This window comes from Cupressus sempervirens, chromosome 10 (assembly GCF_028749045.1).
Source record: "Cupressus sempervirens isolate cs-2001-9-10 chromosome 10, ASM2874904v1, whole genome shotgun sequence".
In the NCBI taxonomy this organism is placed as follows: Eukaryota; Viridiplantae; Streptophyta; class Pinopsida; order Cupressales; family Cupressaceae; genus Cupressus; species Cupressus sempervirens.
This window is the reverse complement of record NC_143127.1, coordinates 707,382,057-707,398,940: the sequence shown is the minus strand read 5'-3', so window position 1 is coordinate 707,398,940 and position 16,884 is coordinate 707,382,057.

Genomic DNA, 16,884 nt, shown 5'->3' with positions numbered 1-16,884 from the left:
TAAATATATACAAACTGATAATCTAACTAGTGCTTAGAGGGACTCCATCCATATTTTATTCATTAATTGGATGCATGAGCCCTTTACATGTCAAAAACAATGAAAGCATGAGAGATAAAGTAGGAGGAAGCCATTAGTCAAAGCAGAAGTGCATGGAGACACCAAAAATAGAAGTTACCCCTTCACTAAGCATGTGTTGGAGTTAAAATATCATCAAAATGCGTTCATGATGCATGGAAAGTGCTATTTTTGGAACTCACAGTCAACTGTCGGCGTGCCTCTAAATTGCGGAGTTGCGGACATCGTCTGGGTCAAAAATATCAAAATTTCACTAAGTGTCAAAATTGAAATTTTGTTATCTGGGTTTTGCTCATCTTTATCCTAAAGATATGTTTGGATGTTTGCCCTTGAATTTCTCTATAATCTTAGTAATCTTAGCAGCATTTAGAAGATCCAAAGCCTCATACTTGTCTTTGACCTTCTGTCTATAGTTGTCCACCTCAATTCGAGTTTCTGTAAAATCTCCGAGTTTGGTGTCCAACTCTAACAATTCTTCCTCTGTCCTAAAGGCTTGTCTGATGTCTTCATCACTGGATGCTTCCTCTAAAGTCTTTCTAAAATTTTCCATGACTACCTCAACTAGTAAAAGCTTCTCTCATTCTTCATCTTCAAAAATGTCCAAGCATTCATCACTGTACAACTTTTCTGCTTCCAAAATTCGCTCTCAGGCCTGGTCCTTGAGCCTATGTATCTCATCATGCAATGTTTCCATCACTTTATTTCTATCTAAAATATTTTCTATCCAATCATCTATCATGTCTAACTCTTCTTTGGTATATACATCAATCAGAATGTGGTACCTTTGCCCTTTTATGGCTTGTAGAGTTTGTAAATCCTTGCTCCATACTTGTACCTCATCCATAATACTGAAGTCCTGCCTCAAAATTGCCATGATCTTGTCAACATTTTCTTGTGTAGCATGCAATAACTTTAGACTTCTTGTGATTATGGTAACACCCCTATCCTCAAGGTTGTCTCGCCAATCCTGACAAGCTCTCAAAAATGGACTAAGTCATACACCTTCCCCTCGTCTAAGAATGGTATTCAAAGTCTCCTCAAGGCATTTAAAATCAAGAGGACTGATAACTTTAGCTAAATATTCCTTTAAGATCTCAACTTGCCTACGAAGTGTTCTGATTTCAACCTCATCCAGTTCCATATGGCTGAGAACCTCGTTGACTCCCATAGTCATCATCTGTCAGGAAGTATCCCGTGTAGGCTTTCCTAACATGATATCTTTCACTTCATAGTCCTAAAGGCTAACAACTACTTCATATGTACCTTTCAGAGGGTGAGCCACTTGTCCAAATAAGTCCTGGTTTTGGGGAGTGGTAATGAACACAAATGACATTACGTCATGTAATAGAGAGTTAGGCTTGTTCAAAATCTTTGCAATGTCACAAATATCATCCTCTGAAGCACATAATTGATGCTTGGCACTCCTCATTATCTCTTTTTGAAACCATCTTGGGATATGTCTTTCTATAACCTTGGCTCTGGATGATGAAGGGATGTGTTCAACTACCTCCTTCCCTCTATCACTCTTGCTTGGAGTCTCCTATTGTGAGGGTTCTTCTTCTGTAGTCTCAGTTTCTATAGATCCTGTAGTTTGATCCTCAACTTCCTGAGAAGGTTGTTGTATACATTCTACTACCTATGCCTCTTTTGATGGCTCATCAATAACCCTTGGTTCTGGTTCTCCTTATAATGGTGATTCCTTCTAAACATGTTCTTCTGAACTCGGAGGTGGAGGTGTCACTGAAACTTTATCTACCATCATAACCTGAGGTGAAGATGGGGGAGTTGAATGAGGACCTTGTGTCTTTGGTGGCATTTATGTCCAATCTTGCAGTTGAAGTTCACATATAGGAGTATCTCTAATCTTATCTCCAACCAATTCTGTAGCTACTGGCATGAAATCAAAATTTGGGATGGAGAGAACATCATCACCTAATTCCCTCTACTCATTCACCCATCATTGTACTTTGTCTTTTGAAGAAGAAAGTTCTACCATTTCAGATTGGGTGGGTGGTGGGGTATTTGTGACACTCTTCCTTCTTTCCAATTCTGTAGCTTTGGCTAGCCAAGTTCTCCTTTGTAGAGGCACTTGCTCCTCCTCCTCATCTGACTCTGTTTCCCCCTCATCTGATTCTTCCTCAAGAATGGTTTCACGAATAGACGGATTAGGCACTAATCTTTTACGAACTCTTTGCCTCTTGTTCATTCTAACCTTGATCCTCTTTTGTTTCTTTGAAACCATAGAAGAAGTGGGCTCTTCATGCACTAGATGACTGGATGTCTCTAGAATTGCTCCCTCTTCTTGTTGACTTGACAAAATAGGAGGCAATGGAAATTTAAACTGAATATGAGGAGCTCCACTATCTTGGGGCTCTTGGGGACTGGATTCCTATCGCTGGGAAGGGGCTTGTTTTTCAACATGCTCTATCTGAAACTTCTGAGGAGAGGCTCTCTTCCTCTTTTCCTTCTTCTTCTCTGAAGGATGGTAGTATTCCACTAGACGATCAAGCTGGTAGACTATTTCTGGCCTGATAGGAGATTGGAGCATAAAGATAGGAACTATGACTTTCTTCCCCTTTACCCTTTCTGGGCGAGCATGTGCATGGAATATCACTATATCAGGAATTGGATCAACTGGAAAGGGTTTCTTGATCCAACTCTTTGTCATTCTGATGACATGTCTCGCTCGATGATTAATATCATCTCCTTCCTCTCTATAAATTTCTACATTCAGGATGGGCCTCTCGCTAACTTTATCAGTATTGAATAAGGGATCTAGTAGCTCCTGTGAGTCTTGTAGCCTTATCTCATCCGAGATAGTCAAATGGAGAGCCTTCTCCACTAAATACAAAGTCATTCTACAATAGTCTCTTATACGAACATCGTAGTCATTTGTGGCATTCATCCAATGATCTTTAATGGCATCCTCGTGATAGAACTCTTTTCCTGCCAGGTTTTCCACTTTACCAACATTATTGAAGAATGGTCGAGGAGAGTTATATTCTTCAAGAGGATAATTCTCCCATTCCCACTTGAAAGTCAAGATATCCTGCTTTCTCTTTACCTGTTATGCTCCTATTACAAAAGGCCAATTCCAACAAGGCCTCTATTATTTTTTGATCCTCTCATAAGCTGACTCAATCTGCTAGAAAATTTCCATTAGAACCAACTTGTCACTTGGGTACGTTGGGAGTTTCTTTGGATTAATGGATACACCACCAACCCGAATGTATGTGAATGTCCAAAACTGGATGAAATATGCACTAAGAGCTATGATCTATGTCTTGGCTTCATCGGACAACCTCTTCCCATAATCCCCTTCAATACATCAAATAATGGCAAAGATGAAGGCATCGTTCACAATTCTATACTCCTTGCTCTGCGGTGAGAGATTTTTCTTCACCAACTGAGGATAGACCATATACAGCCATGCATTAGGATCCTGCATACTGTCCTTCTTGTACAAGCTGAGATAGTCAGTGGCTCTTGCTACAAGTAGATATACCACATAAGAAGTCATATAGAACTTCATCTTGTCCTTTACTATTTGCAGCTGGTCACACAGGTTCTCACTAAGTGTGGTAGCCCAATCTAGCAACATCTTTGCGTGTCTGATGGTCCCAATGAATTTGACCATGAATGGAGCAAGATGACCTGCTGCAGGCAATCCCATAACTCTACTCAAGAGAATGATTGAATATCCAATGTCATCCTTCATGTATCCTCGAGTCATATCCACTTTGCTAATTGTCTTCCCCCGAGGTGGTTTCTCAATGAAGTATGAGGAATATATGATGTTGATGGCCTCCTGGTAATGATCCTTATGCCACCTCTCAACTGCTTCATATGAAAGCCTGATGAATTGATCGACTCTAGGTAGATGAAAAATCCTCTCAATATTATCAAGTCATAGATCCATGACCACTTCCCCAGTGATGCTCTTTACCACCCTTTCATCAGGGACAAAATGCCGAGATCGGGTCATAATCAATTCAGCTGACTGCATGGTCCTAGGATGTGATGCTGCATTTACTAATCCAGAATGGATTAGGGTGGATCTCAATAATGACCTTTTGGTTGGATTGTTGCAAACTCTTAAGAACTCTCCCAAGTCCCTTTGTCCAAGCTCTGTATCTTTTTTCTTAGAGTACTCATCGTGCAATCATGATTTTGGGGTTACGCCTTGGAACTTGTACATAATTGGTTTCGTTGCGAGTCTGGATGTGGACGCCATCTGATTATATTACCTGCACGTCACAGGAAAAAGAAAAACATGATTAATTATTGGATATATTAAAAAAAAGTTTAAAAAAAAAAAAGGTCCCACTAGGGAACTTATTTATTTGTTTTTTTCTTTTTTCTTTTTTCTTTTTTTCTTTTTTGTTTTTTTTTTTTTTTGTTTTTTGTTTTTGTTTTTTGTTTAAAAAAAAAAAACTAATTTAACCAAAAACAAAAAAAATGAAGTGTGTGAGTGGAGGCACGATGGCGCGTGGGGGCTAGGGTTTGCATGAGGGTGGCGCGCACGTGCAGATACGTGATTGAGCACTGGCCCAAAAGGGCATTTCATGCAGTTGAGCGCATCACGCTGCCTCGAAAGGAGCGGCGTGCAAGTGTGCTCCTGAAAGGGGCGTAGACGGGCGCAGGCATGGTGCTGCTCGTGTATGGGAAGGAGCGGTGCGCAGTGCCCAAGCGCACCCCCAAAAGGGGCGTAGTTGGGCGTAAGCACCACCCGCCTAGGCGTGGCGCTGCTTGTGCGCGAGTCCCTCGCGCGCGCCGCTTAGTGTGCGGTTTTAAAAAAAATGGAACGGGGGGGAGGAAGGAACTTACCTCTCCCTCCTTGCTCTTGTGAAAAATGAGCAAGGAAGGAAGGGGAGGGAGGGTTTTATAACCCTCTCTCCCTTTTGCAAGTGCACTGTGCCTCGATGCGTGCGCTAGATGATGTTTTTTTATAAATTTAAATTTTTAAAATAGATTTTTTAATTTTTTTGATTATTTATTTATTTATTTTTTTGTAACTCTAAAAATTCCTAACTAAATTTTCTTCTCCCGACTCCCGAACTATGAGTCCAGGAGTAAAAAAAAGTAGGGGGTCCCCATTCCTATTAAGGAATGGGGCGTGTGTTGTGGACATCACAACATGTATGTACACACATACACACACACACACACACACACACACACACACATATATATATATATAAAATTATGTATATAGAGAGATCTTGTGGACTATGGAGATCAATGGAGATCTAGGATTTCATTGTCGTGCCCTTGTGATCTCTGTATATGTATGTATGTATGTATATATAGACATGTATATACTTATGTATATGTGTATACACACACACACACACACATGTGTATGTCTATGTATGTATGTATATATATAAAAAGAGATTTTTGCACAACAAAAAAATAATAAAGCTCACTCAAAACGTAGCATAGCAACATATGTAATGGAAAAACCTATTGCTAAGTATATTCCTCTTTTTCTCTCTCTCATTTTTCATGTGTTTATTTCACTTGCACTATTATTTCTTCGGGGGCATTTTGTAATATTGGATTGATTTTATGCAGGAGGCAATGAGGACATTCCTAGATGTACCCATGTGATGAATTGCTCATGAGAAATGAAGATGGACTTCCCCTAAGAGTAGCAAGAGGTGATGAGGACATTCTAGGTACTTTAAAGATTGATCATTTTAAAAATATTTTAGATGTTTGTGGGGTTTGGGGGGGGGGGGGGGGGGGGGGGGTGGGGCCAAATGAGTCTCCACCTTCATGTGGTTGGTCGTAATTAGTAAAGATTATTAAACTATTATCAAAACCAAGTGAAGCTCAACATTAACCTATGATTGTATGGCAACTAACTATGTGAATCTCTTGGTTTCAGGCAATGTAGAAGGACGCCATAGTTCAATATGAAATCTCAATTCATATGCATATGACATCAAGTGGAGTTGAAAAATGTGACATGTTTGCATTTTTGTTAGAGGTCTTTAATTAGGTATTTTAACCAAAGCAAACAGATTTCCACAATCCATGAATATTGTATTAATTTCTGGGGAAGATTGTGTGAGAGTTTTTTCATCAATATTTCGGATCATACTGTATGATCCATCATCAGGATGCCAATGAGTCAATGAGAGCAAAAAAATGGAATGCAGATCTAAGAGAGGGGATAAAAAGAGGATGGAGAGATGGAAAGGGCACGGAGACTGAGAAGACTCCTCAGTCTTCTCAGTCTCCGTGCCCTTTCCATCTCTCCATCCTCTTTTTATCCCCTCTCTTAGATCTGCATTCCATTTTTTTTCTCTCATTGACTCATTGGCATCCTGATGATGGATCATACAGTATGATCCGAAACGTTGATGAAAAAACTCTCACACAATCTTCCCCAGAAATTAATACAATAGGTATTTTAAGTTATAGACCATCACATACATTGTTCATGATGGTCTATAATTTCAAAAACTTAATAGACCTATTAAATAAATGAAATTGTGTCGTATTTTTTTAGCTATACTTATTGTCCATGCATTTGAACACAACTGTACATGCATTCTCGATTTAGAGTGGAAAAATCTTATTTTGGATGTGACAAAAAAATGATGTCACTTTTGTAGGTCTGGAACCTTTTTTGTACTTTTAATATTGATCCATTCTTAGTTTTAGGCAATGTAGAAGGATTTCATAGTTCAATATAGAATCTCAATTCATATGCATATGACATCATGTGGTGATGAAAAACCCCAACAAGTTTTCATTTTTGTTAGAGGTTTTCATAGACCTATTAAATAAATGTAAATATGTTGGGTTTTTTCAGCTCCATCTATTGTCCATGCATACAAAACATAGTTGCACCTGCATTCTCAATTCAGACTGGCAAAATCTTATTTTGGATGTGACAAAAAAATGACATGCACCAGAAGATGGGAAAATGATGTCAATTTTGCTGGTCTGGGACCTTTTTTGTAGTTTAAAGATTGATCATTTCTTAAATATTTTAGATATTAATAGGGAATTTAGATGTTGGGGGGGGGGGGGGGGGGGGGGTGTGTGGGGAGGGGGGTGCCAAATGAGCTTCCACCTTCATCTGGTTGGCCTTGATTAGTAGACAATATTAAACTATTCTCAAAATCAAGTGTAGCTCAATATTAACCTATGATTGCATGATAACTAACAGTGTAAATCTATGATTGCATGAAAAATAACTGTATGAATCTATTGTGAGCAATGAGAGCATCATAACTAACTTTGAGACAAAAAAATTTATTAATACAACAAGTCTTCGTAATTGCAACGACTTCTTCAAATGGCTAGCTATCACTCCCATTGAATTGTTGTCACATACCTATTGCTATTACAATGACATGTGTCGATGGCTAGCTATCACTCTCACAACATTGTTGTCACACGTGTGATAATGGCCCCAATGGCTAGCCATCAAAATTGTGATAGTGTATAGATGAACTCTTGCCATGGTCTTGTTCCAAGTTAAAACAACTTTATACATTACAATTGCGATGAACTCCCTTGTCGTTGCAATTTGTGATAAAAAAATTCTGACGCCCATTCGACATGAGCCAAATTGTGATGGTGTTGCTTGGGTGATGGGTGGTCGTCATAGTTACAATGGCCTAGTGTCATAATTCAAGCCTGAATATAGAATTACAAAGATGACAAAGATCAAAAGGAAAGAGAAAGAGGCATGTCACCAAAAAATTGACTCATCTTTACTGTGGAAAAATAGGACATAAGTTAGATAAGAGTTGGTATAGACAAGCGGCAAACAGTAGAGTCAATATAGATAGAAAACTATGTTATATTTGTTGCTAGTATATATGAAGACAACACAGATGAATGCAAAAATTTTACAAATAAAGTGAGAGGAGATAAATATTGTTGCTACTATGACATGTATGGTCACAATAAAAGGAACTATTGACCAAGCACCAAATCACACCAGTCATCCCCTATAAATAGAAGATAGGTTTGTTTCACTTGTTGAAATGATGGGAATATCACATCACAATGCAAGTGTTGGATGTAGTAATAGGGACAAGAAAAACCATGGAACAACACAAGATATAAACATTACAAATATCACAAAGGGAGGACATGTAGTCAAAGGTTGTTGGGTAAGAAAATACCCAAATAATGCAACAATGGTGACAAAGGAAAAAAGGAAAGTCATTGATACCAAGAAAGTCAACAAAGACTTCACCAAGGTTTGGATCAAGAAAAAATCAGAAAACATGTTCCATAGTGGAGGTTGAACTACACCTTCTATAGTGTTAATAGTATGATCATTAATCAAGAATTTGAGCAATACAAATCCACAAAACTCGAACAACTCCTACATGCAAGAATCTATCGTAGAGAAGAAAAGGCAAAGAAGAGGCAAGGGTTTGGCTCTAAAAATATGGAAGAATATATTATTAGACTAAAAAGAATGAATAAAATTTACAATTGATCAATCCTTACAAAAGGAGATCGTAAAACTTAAAAGGGAAACCCTAAGAGGTAAAAGACATTTAATAATTAACATTTTATTATTAAATGGAAATGCATGTGTATAAAGTGAAATATGAATAAGGGAGTACAAGTAATTTAATAAGTTAAATTAAGTTAACCCTTTACTCTAACACTCTACCTTAAGATGACCAACAACGTAGGTACAAAAAAAGAAAGAAAAAGCAAGGAAACTACAATCCTGAAAGCAAACTTGGGTCCCAAGAATGAGGCCTAATGAGGTACCCAATCACAAATAAATCTCTAGGAAATGGAGAAATAGGGAAAACCATGTGGAAAAAATCCTACTCCAAAAAGAGATAGAAGAAGATAAAAAGCAAGAAAATAAGGAAGGAAGCACTCATCAGTGAGACCCCCCAAGGACAACTTCCTTCACCCCAAGCATAAAACTCAGCTAAAGATACTGTGGGGATGTAAAAGGTTTAGTGAATGTCTACAATCCATTAAGTAGTGGGAATTTACTCCATGCTAAGAGAACCATCCTAAATTAGATTCCTAATGAAGTGCATGTGAAACTTAATGTGCTTGGTCTTCTTATGTTGAAGTGGGTTGTGGGAAATGTGTATAGAACTCTGATTGTTGGACCAAAGAAAGGTGGAATTATTAGGGGGAAATCCAAATTCTATCATCAACTATCAAAGCCATTAAACCTTGTGACACACATCTACTCTATACTCTACCTATGTAGATGACAATGTGTGAGCATGATGCTTCTTGCAATACCCTATGATAGGACTAGAACCAAGATAAAAACAAATCTAGAAGTAGACTTGCGATCATCAACATCACCATCCCAATTTGAGTTTGTGTAACAAAAAATGTGAGAGGATCCCCTAATGTTTAGTGAATGCCATAATATGTAGTATCCTAGATGTACCTTAAGATACATTTGGAGCTTGCCAATGAATCTAATATGGATAATGTGAGAACCTAAAGACAAGTTCAACCGCAAAGGAAACATTAGCATGTGTGTGTGTTAGGTACAAAAAACTACCCACAAGCTATTTGTATAAAGTGGAATCCACTATAGGAGTAGTGCAAGTGGTAGCTAAAATAACACTCAATTAAAAAGGTGTTGGATCAGGCTTGCAATCAAGCATGTTGAATCGTTGAAGCATATCAAGAGAATACTTCTGCTAGAGTATGACTATCCCATCTGAAGATTGAACAACTTATAGGCCCAAAAAATAGTGCATAAGTCTAAGGTTTATCATCTCAAATTTCTCTCTCAAAGCTTGTTGAACACTCTAAATCATGCATGATGAGCTAAATGTAATGATGAGATCATCTATATAAAGCATAAGTATCAATAAGTCAGCCCAATGATACTAAATATATATTATAGGATTAGAATGACACCAAGTGGACTATGAAGCAAGAAAGAAGGAATTCATCTTCTCATACCAAGCCCAAGGGGCTTGTTTGAGACCATATAAAGATCTCCAAATTTGGCATACTAATGAAGGGTCCTACACAAAACCATGAGGCTACTCAATATAGATCTCCTCATGCAAGTATCCATGCAAAAAGGCACTCAAGATTCACATCCATATGAAATATTGTCTATCTCTGAGAGGCTATAGGAGAGAGTACAAGGTGAATAGAATTCATCTTGGCAATAGGAGAAAATTTCTTAGAGTAGTCAGTACCCTCAACTTATAAAAATCTCTTCACAACAAGACATGCCTTGTACCTATCAATAGAACCATCTGTAGCATATTTGGTATGATACACCCACCGGCATCGAACCAACTTTCTTCCTTTCGAAAGAGCACAAAGAACCCATGTGTGGTTCTTCATCAAAGAAGAGTACTCCTATCCATAGCCTTATACCACTATAAGTGTCATGTCACCTATGAAAAAATTTGTGGATTATCTGAATTACATGAATCAATAGTCTAGTACTAGAAGTCAGAGCACAGGTGCGATGAGAATCTGTAGGATCACCTGCCATAGGTCCTACTGCATCAATAGTATCACGAGACCACATGGGCACTTGGTAAAAAATTGGTGGAGGTGGTGAAGGGTGATCAACATCAAGATCTTCCTTAGAGGATACATAATCCTATGGAGGAGTAGAGGAAGTACTATGTAGTAAGGGAGAAGTTGGTGATGGAGGCTCCATCTAATGATAACACTCATCAAACTAGACATCTCATCGAAACAAGACATATCTGGAATCTAGATCAAACAAACTATATGCCTTCACATCCTTATAGTAGCCAACAAATATGAGTGGTCAAATCTTCTTGTCCATGGATTTTTGTTGAGCATATGAAATAAATTCCCAAGCCTCACTAACAAAAATGTAAAATATAGAAACATCGAGCTTGACATGAGTCCAAGCTTCCTCAGGAGTCAAATATTGCAATGCCTTATGACACATCCAATTCTAAATGTAGTTGGTACAATTGATAGCCTCAGACCAAAATTAAGAACTCATAGCTTGAGACCGCATCATACAATTGTCCATCTCCTGCAATGTCCTATTATTTTGCTTTGCAACCCCATTCTGCTATAGAGAATTATGAATTGATGTTGTAAACCATGCTTAGCTCAAAAATCTCTAAACTACCAAGTCACATATTCCCTTCCATTGTCAATCTATATATGCCTAATAGAAAGACTAGACCACTTCTCCAAAACTATCTTAAAGATTCAAAATGAATCAAAGATATCTAACTTATACTTCAAAAAGTACACCCATGTGCATCTAGAGAAGTCATCTATGAAGGTAAGCACATATAAAACACCTAAAAAGGATGGAGTGGGGAATGACATAAGATCATTGTGTATCAACTCCAATGGTGCCTTAGCACATGTAGATCTACTTGTCAAAAATGGATCTCTATGATGTTTTCCAAGTGTACAACCTTGAAAAACACCATTAGTATAAGAGATCTAAGGTAGCCCAATCACTAGCTCCTGTGTACTCATTTGGTGTGGATATCTATATTTGGTATGGCTATAAACCTCATGCCAAAGCTTTCTCATTGCATCCACATGAGCATTAAGAGAAACACCTATATAATCTAAGCTCTCAAAGCCATCAAATTGATATAAGTGAGACTAAAGATCAACACTACCAGTGGCAAAAACTAAGTCAGGATCATGGAGGTCTTCAATAACCACATCATGTGGTGAGAACTCAAATTTCTTACTAGAGATAAAATGACAAATCTGAAAGACAGACATGAGGTTCATAGAAATGGTCAGAACTGAGAGAACATCTTGTAGTGAACCACCCTTGAAAGAGATACTATCTGAAACTGGAATTGAAAGTTGTGTAGAGTCATCAACTGTAATATGTGTAGTAACACTCTAAGAAAGTGAGGCAACCAAATCAAGTGACTATGTTATATGGTGGGAAGTACCTAAATCAAATCCAATTAGTTGTAGAAAACAATACTCATGTAAAAAGAGCATGTCCTTTTCCTGAAGGAGGAGATGGTGGCTCTGGAGAAGCAATACTATGTTGTTGCATGGCCTCCACTAAAGCCTCAAAATGTTTCCAACACATGGAAACTAGATATCCTTCCTTGCCACAAAAACTATAAGGACCACCTATAAACTTATTAGTCTTGGAGGAAGACTCACTAGACTTAGAATTTATACCCTTCAGAGTGGATTTTTGAGCATATGATTTATGAGTAGGCTTGGAGGAACTCTCACTGCTTGTTGAATCTGTCTTGGGCTTTGACTTCCCTATAGATGTCTAAGAAACTAATGCCTGGGTCTTTGATCCTATGAGAGTATCCAACTATGTAAGCTTGGACTACTCTCTACTCAATCGATCACATAAAACCTCAAAAGTGGGCATGGAAAATTGAGGACCCAAAGCATCCATAGTGGAATGGAAGGTAGAAGAGAAAATCTAAAAGTTTCCTCAAAGCTTTGACATTATTAGATAGATGGACTCCTTATATGTCTTCACTTTCATGCACCCGTGTAACAAAGTTCTCTATTATTTAAACCTCATCAGAGAGTCCTTAATAGAGGCAAAGGCATCTAGTACAAGTGAAATAAGCTCTGTGTCAAATTGAAGTGCTCCAAACTCGTTGATGGTACCGAAAAAGTCCTTGAACTTTTCTCACATTTCTTGAGGAGTGGTACACTCATCAAGATAAAATTGTTAGCTATCTAAAACACTCAAAGAAATCAGACCCATGGATTTTTTCATATTATTCATGTGTTGTAAAGTCTCATATTAACTCTAAAAAACTGGCTACACTATATCTAAACAAGACCACAAGCCCTTTGAATAGAGTAGTCATTGCATAGTAGATGTCCATGTGTGATATTTATGTGGGTTTATAAGAACTAGACAAGAAGAGGTCTCGACCATTTTTTTTAAGGAAGTATTTGAATTTTTTTGATATATTGATATTGTAATAGAAAATAATTGAAAAAATACCCCCCACAATGCAAAAACCCAGACCCTAACTGCTAGAACGAATGGGTATATAAGAAAAGAGAAAAAAATCTTTAGTTGAGTATCACAAATACTTCGAAAAAAATATCGGTGAAAAAAAAGAATATGGAAAGTTCTCAAGAAGTGCTCTGATGCTTTTTTTGGATTGAAAAATGGAGCTAAAATATGCCCTTGGAAGATTAAAAACATCATATGACTTTAAGCAAAAAAATAGATACCAAATTGGAAAAAAATCCACAAAATATCTTCACCATCATGTTTTACTCGAAATCAACTTTCTGATGATATTTGTTTTTCCAAAAAATGATTTCGTATGCTCAAGTTAGAGCCAAAAAATTGATAGGGCCTCTAGAAAGAAAAAAAAATTTGCAAATCCCAAAAAGAAATTTGAATGGGCTAAAACAAAGCCCTTGACCTCCCCACATGACCCCAGGATGGGCAACGTGGGTAGTGGAATCTCTTGAGCAGAGTGGGGGTAGCACAATTGGCGACAGTGGCTCACTAGTGGGGCACAGACAGCGCATGAGTAGGAGACGTTGACGGTGGTGGTGCAACGGAGGCATGATAGTGACATAGAGGTGGCACACCATTTTAAAAATGGGCCATTTTTTTTAAAACACATTTATTTCATCTTTTTTTTTGCAAAAAATAATATCAAAATGCGTACCAAGGTGGTATAACGTTGGTATGCAAAAACAATTTGCCTCACCAATCAACACTGTCCAAAATTGACAAATTTTACATAAAAATAGGGGTTTTGACATTCTCTGAATCCAATCGTGAGGTCTGTTTTACCAAAAAGTGCTCCAAAATTTAAGGACCCCCCATTTTCACAAAAATACCTAAAAAATCCAAATCTATTATTTCAAACCCTCATTCCTCTTTTTCTCCAAATAAGAACAAGCTACAACAGATCAGGCTCTGATACCATGAAGGATTTGAAGAATACGAATCCACAAAACTCGAAGAACACCTGCATGCAAGAACATGTCACAGAGAAGAAAAGACAAAGAAGAGGCAAGGGTTTGGCTATGAAAATATGGAAGAATATATTATTAGCCTGAAAAGAATGAATAAAATTTACAATTGATCAATCCTTATAGAAGGAGATTGTAAAACCTAAAGGGAAACCCTAGAGGTAAAAGACATTTAATAATTAATATTTAATTATTAAATGGAAATTAATGTGCATAAAGTGAAATCTTAAGAAGGGAGTAGAGGTAATTTAATAAATTTAATTTAATTAACCCTTTACTCTAACAATTATCTTCATGCAAAGAATCATAAGAAATATTTAGAGGAGAATGAAAATAAGAGGGTTAAATCATGGTATTAGTTGTGTGTTAGGTAAAGGATTAGTATAGATTTGAAGGTTTTGATTAGGAGGTGTTACATATTTGTTTCCATTATCATGACTCTCAATAGATAAAAATTTATAATTAATCAAATCTTGTATCTTATGTTTCATAATATAACATGTCTTAGTATCATGACTTGGCTAATGATGATATTGAAAAAATGCTTTAGAATCAGTGTGTGGAATTGACGTAGTAGAAGGAAGAAGCAATCTAATAGGAGGGACTGTAATAATATTAGCACTAAACAACCTTCTCATAATAGAATGTAAAGATTCAAAAAGAGCAGTAAGCTTATGATTCATCAAAAAAATAGAGGAAGACGCAAAGACACCTCGAGATGTGGTACTCTCAAATTCAGTCACTTGTAATTGATAATGATGAAGCACTGCACAAAGTTGTAAAAAGGATCTAAACTCAGTAAGCAAAATCTTACCTCTAATGTCTTTTTATAAATTTTTAATAAACACATGTGAGAAAATAACTTAGCTAAAATCCTATGATTGTGAGCATAATCACTAAATAGAGCTTGGAAATTATTAAGATGAGTCACATGATCACCTTTACCATTATAAGTATCAAGGAAAGACATGTCATCTTGTTGAGGAGTAGTGGCATGGATAATGTCAAAAGACAAAAGACTACCCATATCACACATGTAGTAAAATTAAACTTAGATCGAGTAAAGGAAGAAAGTTATTATTTCAAAGAAGAAACAATTTGAGAAAGACTAATGATAGTGAAATCATTAGAGGAAAGAGGGAAAGAGGTGGCACATACACATTCAATACACTAGGAAGAGTGTATGGATAAGCTAGAATAAAAGGTGCTACAGGTGGGACACTAGGAACCAAAGCAAAAAGACTAGGATAAGTGAAAGGAACACTATTTTATGAAGGTTGTGAAGTAGGCAATGAAGTAGGTAGAATAATCGTGAGAAAGAAGGAATAAGAAGATTGCTAATAGGAGGATTATATGGTTGTATATAAGTAAGAATGCTAGAGATAGGTATGGAAACAAGCAAGGCAAGTTCAAGAGTACTGATAGGAGGAGCCATTCCTATTTCAGATGCAGCTTGAGCCAAAGGCTTAACATGAGAATGGACAAGGCGAGTAAGACCCAAAATATTAACACCATGTTCACCATTAAATATCACTTTCTTAAGACCATAAAAATCTAAAATAGTATCAGTACATTGATTCTCTTGAAGAAGCCAATCATGCATTTTATCAGTCTTAGTAGCAAGCTTAACAAATTGTTCACAAGGAACCCTTAAGCCTCATCCTCATCATTAGATGAGTTGTAACATTCATTCTCCATAGAAAGATTAGGATCATGAGAAACCATAGGGTCACTAAGGTTCCCAAGAGAAGAGAAGAGGAATCCAGATCAAAATGAATCATGAGTCTATGACTTCTCCTAAAGGGAATACTATAAGTAGGACTTATGTAACATTCCATTTTCTTGGGTCTAAATAACAACTAACATACTTGAGAAATTTAGTTATAACATCAATTTCATAGGAAGATAGTTATACCAATCATGTTTATGTGAAAGAGATTTACCGTTAAAAATAGTTAAACAAAATTTCTTAACTAAGAACTTAAAACATCATCCATGAATTTACTATAGAAATTAAAATCCACATACCATAGAATTCGACCAAGAAATCATTGTAGGGATGCTTCATTGGATCATTTAGGGCCTTTGATACCACTGATTCAATTAGGGCTTTCGATACTACTGATTCAATTAGGGCTTTTGATACCATTGATTCAACTAGGGCTTCTGATACCACTGTATCATTTAGGGTTCTAGTTACTACTAAATCAATTAGGGCTTCTGATTCCTTTTCTTCCAATTACTTAACTGTGACAATAACTCAAGATTAGAATATATGCTCATATTTGATATTCATATAAATGAAAAAAAAATCCATAAATCTATCTCTTGCATCTAGGTGTAAAATATCTGTAACAATGAAATAACTCAATTAATCCTACCTTCTTGCATATACACCATAAAAGTGATAATACCTATTTCCAAAAAATAATTAAATGTATAGCGTATCTTTTCTTGTTTTTCATCCAACAACTTGGGAAAAGGTGAAACATTGTCAGGGGCTTAACCACCCAACCACGAACCACAACTTTATCCCTACATGATCTCTAACGAGAAAGTACCTCCCTACCCGGAATAGACAAGAACCATCTTGTCATCAGCTGACAAACCTGGTATCTAACCATACCCCTCAACTTGACAACATGAGATTACATTATACAAAATCATGCATGAGGTTTTAATCAATTAATATTCCAATCTAATTTCATTATTGTATCTATAGATTTATTTCCACCTCTTCACCATTCATTGGCTTCTCTGTCGGGTGAATTCCTTGGTGCCTGCATGATTCTAATTTTAGTTTTACACCTCTTCACCATTTCTATGGCTTCTTAGCTAGGTGAATTCCTTAGTTTCAAAATG